At 36.0% G+C, this 12,121-nt stretch overlaps 1 protein-coding gene across 5 annotated transcripts in view; it reads right to left on the reverse strand.

Annotated features, from left to right (window-relative positions):
* Window positions 1-12,121, reverse strand: part of LOC129727715 (insulin-like growth factor-binding protein complex acid labile subunit) — a 472,653-nt gene that overhangs the window by 210,804 nt on the left and 249,728 nt on the right. For 2 of the 5 annotated variants that reach the window (XM_055685796.1, XM_055685797.1), the window contains exon 1: window positions 2,030-3,041. The exons of 2 other annotated variants lie outside the window; for them this stretch is intronic. The gene's annotated coding sequence lies outside the window, so the exon portion shown is untranslated. Of the gene's footprint in view, window positions 1-1,982; window positions 2,005-2,029; window positions 3,042-12,121 lie in introns of those variants that run through there. One more of the 5 variants, XM_055685800.1, reaches the window with a different exon arrangement.

The following is a 12,121-nucleotide window of genomic DNA, read 5'->3' on the forward strand; positions in this document are numbered from 1 at the left end:
ATACACCATCCAAACATTGTACGTTGCACACGTCAGGCCCCTGCTGGAATATTGTAGCATAGTCTGGTCACTATATCATGATACACATATAAATCGTATTAAATCAGTACAGAAGCAATTTTTATTGTATGCTCTACGAAAGCTAGGTTGGACCACGTTACCTGAACCTTCTTATGAGTCGCGTTGTATGTTAATGAATCTGGATGAACTTAAAAAGCGACGCAATGGTAGCTTTAATAAAGGATGTAATTACGCAAAGCATAAACAACAGACGGGCTGCAGTAAAAGCACTATAAATCTTTAATAAATACTTACACAATGTTTATAAAGATTTATAGTGATTTTACCTAAGCCCGTATAAAGGCGGGTCATTGAACTATCTTTTTATGTCAGGTCAATATTTTTCGAAAAAAACTGAGCTGTTAGAAAGCTTTTAATGCAGAATTCGATAACAGTAGCTCCGGTTAAGATAAATATCTTTACAGATTATCAAGTATTCAACTGTTTCAATAGATTTTCGATTATGTTTATGTGGAATGATTCCGTTGGTGCTAGTGAAGCACGAAATGAAAAATGAACACAGTTTTTGTAACTTATAAACGTAACTATTTTTTTTTTGCAATAAAAATATCAACACCATTATAAATCTGTAGAATAAAATTCCTCTTTCAGCTTTTCATGATTAAACAGAACTGTATTCTTCAAAAAAATATTATTTTTATTTACGTATTTTTATTTTTTTGATGAACAAAAAAAATCTGTTAACTCTATAACTTGTTTAATCGACCAAATTTTACGTAAGATTTAAGAACGATAAAACAACTTAAAAAGGTTCAAAACCAGTTGAAAATGCCCGCTGGGATTGAGATCTGGGCAAGCAACAAATTCACATCAACTAAATTATTTCATGACATGACATGAATCAGTTACCTCGTTCTATATTTTATTTCGTACAAATTTATTAAATATCAAAAAATTGCTTTCTTTCATGTGTTCCTGGTAGGAAGAGTTAAAATTAGAAAAAAAAGAAACTGTGTTTGAAACTAGATGTTTCTGAGAGCGTTAGCATTTTTTATATCGAAAATAAAACGAAATAATAGAAAATTAGATTCGAAGTTTCAACACCAAATTAGCATCAAATGAGTACCACATTTTCACATCATAAACTAACACGGGTCTTGCAGCTTAAAATGTTGTATTTATTCAGCGACGTTCATTGATCGGTAAAATCGACAATGTGTTTTCAAATTATGAGGCTGTAACTGACCTCATAATTGCCTATACGTTGCGTGAAACTAAAGTTGATGCTGTTTGGTTCTAATCATGACGCCGTTCCTTCAAACATGATGGAGCTACGTGCCATGCAGATCGTGCAACAATAGCCTTATCGCGAAATCGATCTAATGTGTAGATAATTTCACGCTTCGGGCCCGTTAATTGGTCGCCTCTATCGTGTCTATCTATCGTTCTCTATCTATCAATTGTGGAGATTTTCATGCTTTTACCGAATAAGGTAACAAAAACTGTATGAAAACTCAGCCTCGATTAAAAACCTGGAACTCAATCTAAATCAAATATAAAAAAGAATCTCAGGGATTAGAAACAATCTACAAAACGAATATTTTGCAGTATGATGCAATGAGATGAGAAGAAGCATTATGCAAAAATTAGCTTCATAGTTTATTTCTAACTCTTGAAATTCTATTATAATCACTACCAAAAATACCTTTCCTTACCATATGTCGATTTCAAAAAAACTTCACATACGATGGTTTAACGAAGTAAAATTTTTTATTTGCAATTGTATATAACAAAGAAGAGAATTTCATTCTCTGAATATTCTGAGCACTGTGCTCAATCATTGGTTCGTAATTGTTTGTATAAACAAAATTTATCCCATCATATGAGAAACCCTGATTTAAGGTTTTTTTACCCATATTCAACTGAAGCAGTTTTTTTTTCAATTTCGCCGTCAGTAATACCTGTCAACAGAATATAGTGCAACGTCTTTTGCTCTAGAAATATGTACCTCAGCTGAAATGTCGTTGCCCTGTTATATGTGTCACACTTTCGGGATTATTTGTCCAAACTCTCCGACCGACTAGACTTTACTCTGTTTTGAACGATTTGTTGGTTTCTCGCCCAATACTGGTGTAATATTTCATATTTCGAACACCTCACAACTTATGCACTTTATCCTTCCGATATGTATATACTTTCGGTACTTTTCCTCCGCTCGTTTCAATAATCCGATCAACGATTATCAAATTGCACCCCAGCCAACACAACTCGAACCTCTTTCTTCTTCGAACGCAATGAAATCGAACACTGAACTTCTCACTGCTACTTCCATTACTCTTCGGTCCTCCGCGCTCGGGTTTCACTTTACTTTTTCAACCACCGCAAACAAACTCACTATTCTCAATCACCAAATGCATCCCCTGTGTGCAGCTCACCCCAGTAGCAGTAATTCTCAAAAATAGAAAAAATAATGCCCCGAATATCCTTTCGCTACCGAGCGAGCACCGGAGACCGAGCCAGATATCCGAATCAAAACAAATCACCGTTAATCCAATAATCACCACCACTGAGAGAATTCGGGAAAGCCGCTTCACCCGGTCGACCGGCAGTCGTCGCACTGATCTTGATTTATTTCCACTTATTATCTTCCACTGCCCTAACCATCCGAGCACCCCTCGTCACTGTCACGGCTGGCTGAACTGACACCCAGTAATGGTCGTCTTTACTATTTTACACGCAGATTTGCAATTTAGCCTCGATAGAAGGATGTGTGTGCCCTTCTTCACTATTCGCTTCCGGACTGTGTAGTTGAATTTTTAATCACTCACTCATTGTACTCCCAGTTTTCCTTTCAAGCAAAAAACAACAATCGATTGGGGTGGATCCTGTTGTTTCCAGTTAGCGTCAGCCAGGTGTTGAGAATCAAATCATATTCGTTTGAAAACACTAAACCGAAAAAGGCGACGACGACAAGTAGTACGCGTCCAAATTCGATAGCGGCCAGAAGCAAACTGAATCCGTCATAAAGAACGAATTATGCTGCCACCGGGTGGACTGGACTGGGTGGCGTGTGGTGGTACTTCGGCTGGATGCAGTGAATCAAAGGGGAAACGTCGAATAAAACATAGAATGTAGCTTTTCTGGCATCCGCACCGGTAGCAGTCGCAAGAGAGCCTCTCCGAATGAACAACGCGACGAGCAAAAATGCCAGACAACAGAGAGGGAGAGATGAACAAAGCAAAATAAAGCATTCGAGCTCGGAAACATGTAGCAACATAGAAGCATAAAGGTGACTGCTCGACTACGTTTCCGTTTGCTAACGTCGTTCCGAGCTGATGCAACCCCTAATTTGAAAAATAAACACAGCGGAGATAGCAGTTTTTTTGCATTAAGAAGAGCTTCGCTTGCTTTTGAATGAGGTCCGGAATAGGGATTTATTGCGATGGGTTGCACAAAACTAACACTTCTTGTGACGGGGGAACCGAAAATAAATGTATTTCGAGCGCACAAGGGATGGCCATGGCGAAAGGTGCACATAAAATGTATGTCGTTTTGGTTGGGTGAACAATGAAAGTTTATTCTTTAGCTCAGCTGCTTTGCTGTTGGTGAACGAGATGCGTGCTTATGCGAACGCCACTGCAGTGGATGGTGGATCGATCAGAAAGGTTCTTTTGGCCAATTCATCATGGGACCGTTTCCATCGCAATGTGAACAGATAAAAAGTTGCCTCTCTATTTTACTATAAATAAAAATCAGATTTGAACAAGCCGGTTGAGAAGATATAGCTATCCATGATACAAGTAAAATTGGTGATTATTTCACCAATTTTGTTTTTTATTAACATAACGTTTTTAACTATCTAATAAATATAACGAAAGTAGTGAAATTACCACCATGGACTAAAATATTTGAAACAGGTAGTAAAAAACAGAAAATATTTTCAGTTTGGTTAATTAATATATCCTTTCTTCTCACGACGTCTTATTTGACACTGAATTTTCTCTAATGCCTATGTTGTTATTTTATTGCCAGTAAAAATTCGGAAGTTTTCTTTCATTTGATTCTATGTCATTTGGGATTTTACATTACAATATTTTGGGTGTCATGGGTGTCATATTGTTTATGAGAATTTGTTTAGAAGAACATGTTAGAATTTAGATTTTGGATTTTGTTTATCGTTCGAATCGAAGTGAAACTGAGGGTGGCTTTGGCTCTGGCTTCGATGATGCTAATGATTGTTTGGATTTCTCTTCGTTTGCCAAGATTAGCTTAGAATCAGTTACTTACAAAAAATAAAATGAAAGTTCTATACTTGATTTCACTCTACAGAACACAAAAATTTCTCGCATTTAAATAGAAACATCGAATTTCGGATTAAGTAATGTGTATTTTAAATTTGAGATTAACGACGTAAGATTTGGAAGAATGTGGGACTTATGAATAAGGACTGTATCGAAAAGTAATTAGCAACATCTATTTGAAAATTATATTTGAAAGGGATTGACAATTCTTTTCATTATTTCAGTTTATTGGTTTAGTTTCAACCAATATCATGGCTTACATAAATCAAAAACTTATCTTCTGATAAACGAACGCACTTTTGACCGAATGCCTTTCATTAAATTCTGCACAGTCACTTTTGTGCATTTTCTGGGTGCTGATGTCCAATTTTTTTTAAAATTTCTCCATGGTTTGGGATACTGTCCCCTCTTTCATGAAGATCGCCTTCACAATTTCCCTGAATCGTTCAATAGGTCGGAGCTCCGGGCAGTTAGGTGGATTGATGTTTTTCTCGACGAATTGGATATTATTGTGTGGAAGCCACTGTAGAACAGAGTTAGCGTAGTGTGCAGAGGCCAAGTCAGGCCAGAACAGAGGGGGAGACTTATGCTGTTTAAAGGGGGCCAGCAATCTTTTCTTCAAGCATTCATCAAGGTACACTTGAGCATTTATTGTACCTTTCGTAAAAAAATAGATGACCGCTAACCACAGGTGCAAATAGCTTGCCAAACTAAGACCTTCTGTCCAAATTTTTCCAGCCCAACCGTGCAGTCCGCATCGTCCACATCCTCCTCAACTGATTTTGTGTAGAATTGCGGTCCCGGAAATGTTTTCGCATCCTATTAAACTAATGTTTCGTCGTCCATTAAGATGCACTAGCCGCAATTGTCCAGAATCCGATTGTACAGTATACTTGCTATTGTTTTAGCTCGAGATTGTTGCTCTACAGACTTTTTTGGAACCTTCCGCTTCTTATACGACTTCAAAGAGTGCCTAGTATTGATTCTTTGAATCATCCCAGTGCTGGTTTTGAGTCTTTTGGCCAAATCTCGCGTTGATTCCGATCGATGTAGTTTAATGTACTAGTAAAGTGTACCATCCAGCTCGGGCATACTGGGACCAGGTCTCCTTCCGCATCTTGGCAGATCCTTCAAAGTACACTCGTTTCCATACTTACTAATAATATTTTTCACGCTTGTGTGGTGCACTTTATAGCGTTTTGCTATTTGATTGTAAGTAATGTTCTTTCGCGGAGCACCGAGTGTGCAGAATTTTCTTTCTGGTTTCAAGATGTCGAAAACGAACCACTAAATTAAAACAAATGGATTGCACAACGTTTCTTTGACATGTAAGCAAACCTTTCCAAGTATACACACGAAACGAAGTTTAATCGTTTTTGAGTAAATGAATTTTAAAAGTTGCTAATTACTTAACGATACAGTTCTTAATAATAATAATTTGGGATACACGATTTGAAATTCTAGATGGTTCAGTATAAAGAACTCAAGATGTAGAATTTAGAATTTACAGCTTGTTATGCTCCTCAATATGTGGAAAGAGCAGCGCTGTGTTAGCGATTGTTTGCACCAAACTTCTCAAATATGTTTTTTGTTGTGTTTTTTTCGCTCGCAGACAAAATAATCACGTGCCGCTTACACCACAGCTGAGCAAAACAAGAGTGGCGGATCACTCTAGTGAGAATACACAGAAGTTCACGGCAGTGATCAATACTGAGATAAATCTGAAAGCATTCGAAGAGCAAATGACTGGATTTATTTTTTTAATTTCAAGATGCAAAGCAAACAACGCAATCTACTTTGCTACCTGGATGCTTCCCTCAATTGATATATGCTTAAGAGACACACAGTAAAAGCACGGCAGTGATCAATACTGAGATAAATCTGAAAGCATTCGAAGAGCAAATGACTGGATTTATTTTTTTAATTTCAAGATGCAAAGCAAACAACGCAATCTACTTTGCTACCTGGATGCTTCCCTCAATTGATATATGCTTAAGAGACACACAGTAAAAGCACTGCAGTGAACTCTTTTGTGTAGTTATTGAGCGTAACATCCTTTCGTGTGACAAAACTCCCACCAGTTTATCATCTCTCTGGAAATATATTTCAGATTTCACCGCGTTTTGAGGTTCAGGATTTTAAGTTTAGAGACTCAGGGTTCTGGAAGGATAACTGATAATTGATAATTCAGGACTAAGCATATTGGATTGAAGATCTAGAATTTGGTATTTAGAATTTGAGTTTTTTAATTTTGAGCCCATTGATTTAGGAAGAGAGCTCCAAAATTTAGGAATTGACTCTTGAGATTTATGATACAGGATTGGGGATTAGGATTTTTGACTTGAGATTGGGCTTGGTATTTAAGATCTAAGATTTGGCGATGCCTCAAAGTCTCAAGAGCCTTGAAAATTTGCCAAGGGGGGAGTACATGCAAGTGAAATAATTGAAAATAATCGAGGTCTGGTGTAATCTCGAATAAAAAATTTTTGGCCGAAAAACGTCTCTCTGGGACTTAGCCGTATTTTTTTGGGCAACCGAGAGCTTAACACGAGATAATTTAAAAATGACTTTCAAAATGACTCCCAACTTGCTCCAAACCACATGTAAATCATGCTTATTACGCATCCTGAACTTGATTTTCATTAGGGTGGCTCAGTTATTTTTTTACTAGGGTGGTGCTAGAAAAATTAAAATGAAATATATTGTTATTGAATACAAAATAGCAATCTTAGTAGGAAACTTATCTCTTTCACATTTTGTTACTTGCGTCATAACGAACAATATCTATATCCTATATCTTTGATTCCAATAAAATCTTTTCACAAAAAGTATCTTTCTTGAGAATTTTTCAGACATTTCATTTGTTTTTCAGCTCGTAGAACATTTACCTATGTGAACCAACCTATTTAATAAAGAAATATCATCTGTGTCAAACATTTGCATCAAGAAGTAGGAAACGAATGAACAATTTTCAGTTCGATTGCTTTTTTCCCAATTATAGTCCAAACATTCGTTTGAAACTCCACTTCAGAAAACTGATGTATTATAATATCATGTTTCATATGCCGAACAAGAAAAAAACCTTTCCTAATCAAAATGTTTGTTCCCGTTAATAGCAATAAATATGATCATTCGTAATTAAGTTGTTTTTTTCTCTTTTTACCCTCTAGTGCCCAGTGCCGTCTTTAGACGGTCTTCAGATGAACCTCTAAAAAGCTTCAATCAAAATGTTTATAAAGTTTCAATGTGATTTTTTCGAAGTCCGTCTGAAAATTAATTTGGGCACTAGAGGGTTAAATATTATGAAATGTCATGTTTTCAGTTGTAACCACCACCGTTATGAGAACTAACTTGTTAATTTTTGTGGTACATCATGTTTAAGATGTTGAATATGCAAATAATTATGAGCATTTTTCCTACTCAACCACTATAAATTTATTTTTTTATTGTTTCGACACCACCCTAATAAAAAATAATTGAACCACCTAAATGAAAATCAAGTTCAAGATGTCTAATAAACATTAGAATGTTTTATGTGTAGTTTGGAGCAAGTTGTGAGTTATTTCAAAAGTCAATTATAGAATTTTCCATATTAGTTTCTCGGTCTCAGAAAGAAGATTTCCGTCCAATTTTTTTTTCAAGATAACACCAATTTTTGACGTTTTATGCATTTTTAAATCATTTGGCATTAAACAATATTTTTGATTTTCTCAATTTAATACACGCCCCACTTGGTAAATTCTCGAGGGTCAAGAAATCACAACTCTCAGTGCTTTAAGGCAACCCTAAATCATGTCCGATTAACCTGAAATTTTGCATAGCTAGTTTTTAGAGCCAGTAAACAGAGTGTACATGATCGGTTTTTGAAATTTGACATGACCTCTTTCGCTGCATCCCCAATATAAGTCTCAGATTTTTGCATTTTAGGTTTAGGATTTGGAATTTAGGATGAAGGTTTTAGGCTCTAGGATTTCGGATTTAGGGTTCCGGAATTAGGATTTCTGATTTATTCCAGGACTTAGGATTTCAAATTGGATATCTAGATTTGGAATTAAGAATTTAAGATCTTGGATTTTGGAACCAAATTTGGGATTTAAGGTTTAAAAATTGGAATTCGGGATTTATGATTTATGATATAGGATTTTTGACTGGGAATTTGAGGCTTAGCATTAAGGATCTAAGATTTGCGATCTAGAACTGTGAATCTGGATTCATGACTTTCGCATTTAGGATGTAGATTGTAAAATTTGGGATTTAGGCTTAAGGATTTAACAATCAGATTTGGGTTTCGGAAAATAAAATTTAGGGTTGAGAATAGTGAATTCAGAATTTAGGATTGAAGATTGAAGGGATATAGAATTTACCATTAAGAATTTGAAATTTTGGAATAAGGAATTCAGGATTAAGAATTTACGATTTCCAATAAAAGATTATGATTAGAATTTTGGACATAGAATTTAGGATGCAGGATTTTGTAAAATAGAATTCAGAATTTGATATTTAAAGCCAGGGCCAGATTCAGATGCAGGGAAGCCCGGGGCAGATGTTTTCGTGGGGCCCAGTTTTCTTAAATCTTCCCATTTTTTTAATTGGAATAAGAAAATTTTTTGAAATGACATAACGCTTCAATTGAAGGTGACAAGCAAAAAAAAGCCTCCACTCTGTCTTTACGGGGGACTAGGGGGCTCCTTGTGTCGGAAGATCCGGGGCATTTGACCTCTCCCCGCCCCCCTAAATCCGGGCCAGTTTGGGGCTTAGGAATTAGGAGATTAGGATGTAGGATTTTGTATTTGGGATTTGGGATTCAAGCTTCAGGATTTCTTATTTAAGTTTTTAGATATAGGAGGATTTCAGATTCGCGTTTGAGGACTCAGGATTGCGGATTGAGGTTGCAGGATATAGGGTTTAGGATTGAAAGTTCAGGATTAAGGATTTTGCATTGGATTTCTTTCATTTGATTTTTAGAATTCAAGGTGTTGAATATTGGATCCAAGACTAAAAATTCTAAATTCAGGATTTTAGAGCCAGGGTTCAAAAATCAATATTTGGGATTGAGAATTTACGATTTTTAAGGTGTTTTGGTGACACTGGTTGATATCGCACCGGCGATGCAGGCGGGCTGTAAGGCAACGTCATAATCAATGAGAACGATAGACAGAACAGACAAGAGGAAAAATAAATTAATAAATTTTTAGATAAAGAAGGATAGGAGTAGATAGAAAAGTTGTAGTTGAAAAGGAAATAATTATTCACTTAAATTCATAATTGAAGTTAAAAGGATTCAAAGTTAATAGTTTAAGAGAAGTAAGTGGAGTTAAATTATTCGAGATAAAATAAAGTTTACCGCTAATTCGTTGGATCTGCTATTACTCGATTAGTCAGCGCATCAGAGGCCAATTTAACATTTCCACCTGCTTAGAAAAAGAACGATTATTAATAGGATAATTAGGATTCAGATTTTGGAATTGACAATAAAGGATTAAGGATTTGGGATTTAGGATTAAAAACTGAGGAGTTGAGGTTTGAAATTTGCTAATTGGGAATTAAGACGTAGGGTTTATGATCTTTGATTTCGCATTCAGGATCTAAGTTCTAGGATTTAGGGTTTAGAGTTTCGGACTAGGAAGTCAAGATTCAAGATCAGAGATGAACCATTAAGTGCCTCTTCAGGGAATTGTGATAGTGACGCGGTGTTGGTAGGAGGAACGAGGTTTCGACAAAACTCCTTTCTCTTGACGAAACAAGTCCTTCTTATAATAAAAACTGATCCCAGGAATATTTATCCTCTCCAGGGAATTGTAATTGGTGACATTGGCACGGGAAAGAGGTTTCGATAAGCCTGCTTTCTCTTGACATAATAAGAAAGAATGAACCTGGCCAGTGGCTAATGTTCCTCTCTGGCCAGGTTCAGGTTGAGGTGTAGTCTCATTCCAGGGAATTGTAATTTGGTGATATTGGTTGGATAGAAAGAGACTTGGTATAGCAGAGCAGTAAGCTTGAAACGGAAGAGTAAAACTCACACACAAGCACGGATATAAATGAAAAGCGTATCATTTACTTCAATGGTGATACTGCCAAAAACATGAAGTGCGGGGTACAGGAAACACCTGGGCAATATCACAATAGATCAAATGTCTCTGGTCGCAGTGATGAGTCCACATAGAGAAAAAAATGATTTAGGATTTTGTAACGAACATCTAGGATTCTTGATTGAGGATTTTGGATTGTGGATTTAGGATTGAAAATTCAGCATTTTGGATTTGGGATTTAAGATTTATGATAGAGAATTTTGGAGTTTAGGGCTAGGGATTTTTAACTAAGACTTGGGATCTAGATTATAGATTAAGAATGTAGGACTAAAGTTTCGGGATTTTGGACCAAGAATCGAAAACATATCAAACGATAGGATTTTTTAGGTCTCAAACCCTCCAAAACAGCAAACAAAGATTTATATCATAATATTCGCATGGTTATTGATATTTAGAGCGGTTTTAAAACTTTTTAAAAAATTTACCATAAAAAAAGCCGATTTTGGACAAATCTTTGACAGAAAGTGTCACTCTAAAGACCAACAAAAAAAAAGATGAAAAATTTTTCGATAAAGAAAAACAACATCGATTTTGAGTATGATCGAAACAAAAAAAAATCGGATTCGAAATTTTTCTTTGTATGGAGTAACTCCAGTAGGATTTAGAATTTAGAAATGACAATTTAGGAGTAGGGATCTGCGATTCAGAATGCAGGATTTAGATTTGTGATTTTGTTGGTATTAGTATTCAGTATAAGCATTTGAGTTTGAGATTTCAAAAAATCCTAAAAATTTGAGATTTATGATCGAGAATCTACGATGCAGACCCAAGATTGCCGAAATAATGCCGTTTCGACTCTCTGAACTACAAAAACAATTTATGTTTCATTGCATCTGCCACAGAGCAAGAAATAATTTGAATGATAAAAGACTTAAATAAATAAAATAAACTGCAACGTGACAGCATCGAAACAGGTATTTCTGTGGAACTACTCATGACCACAGGTCTAGTTCCAAACTCCAGAGGAGGTTGTAAAACAGACGTGTGCAACTATAGACCGATTTCCGTTCTATCTGTGATCAACAAGATCTAGGAGCGAATACCAGCCAAGAGAGCAGTAATTTTTTTTTTTGAAGTACAAACTACTGTATAACTATCAATATGATTTTCGTGCCTGTTCCAGTATTCAAATAGGAGCCTGTAAGCTGGTTGATGCCATTATTGAAGCTTTAGATACGGGGTAGCACATCAAAGTAAACGGAGCAAGAACTACTTATCGCCACTTAAGAGTAGGTGTCCACCAAAGAATCAACCTCGGCTTGCTGTTGTTTTAATATACGTAAATAAAATACCCAATCTCAGACTGAACAAAAAGCCTCGCGTATTCGTTAACAACACCTCTTTCTCGTATCCTGCAGCAAATGTAAACGACATAACTTGGCATATGTCTGAGAACATGGAATACTCCAAGACCAAAGACATAATCTTCCACTCAGCTCGTTCAACATCTGTGAGTGCAAATTTTTTTGGAAATAAATATTGAAATTCAGTCCGCAAATATATATTTCGACTGTGACGTACAGTCTTCCTCAGTGCTTATGTGGACTGGTTTGAAACCAGTCCACATAAGCACTGAGGAAGACTGTACGTCACAGTCGAAATATATATTTGCGGACTGAATTTCAATATTTATTTCCAAAAAAATTAGTAGAGTATAACGGAAACCGATAACTATTTCTTTGATTGATCTCAATCACTCTGCTAAGACGC

The sequence above is a fragment of the Wyeomyia smithii genome, chromosome 3, assembly GCF_029784165.1.
Source record: "Wyeomyia smithii strain HCP4-BCI-WySm-NY-G18 chromosome 3, ASM2978416v1, whole genome shotgun sequence".
Lineage (NCBI taxonomy): Eukaryota > Metazoa > Arthropoda > Insecta > Diptera > Culicidae > Wyeomyia > Wyeomyia smithii.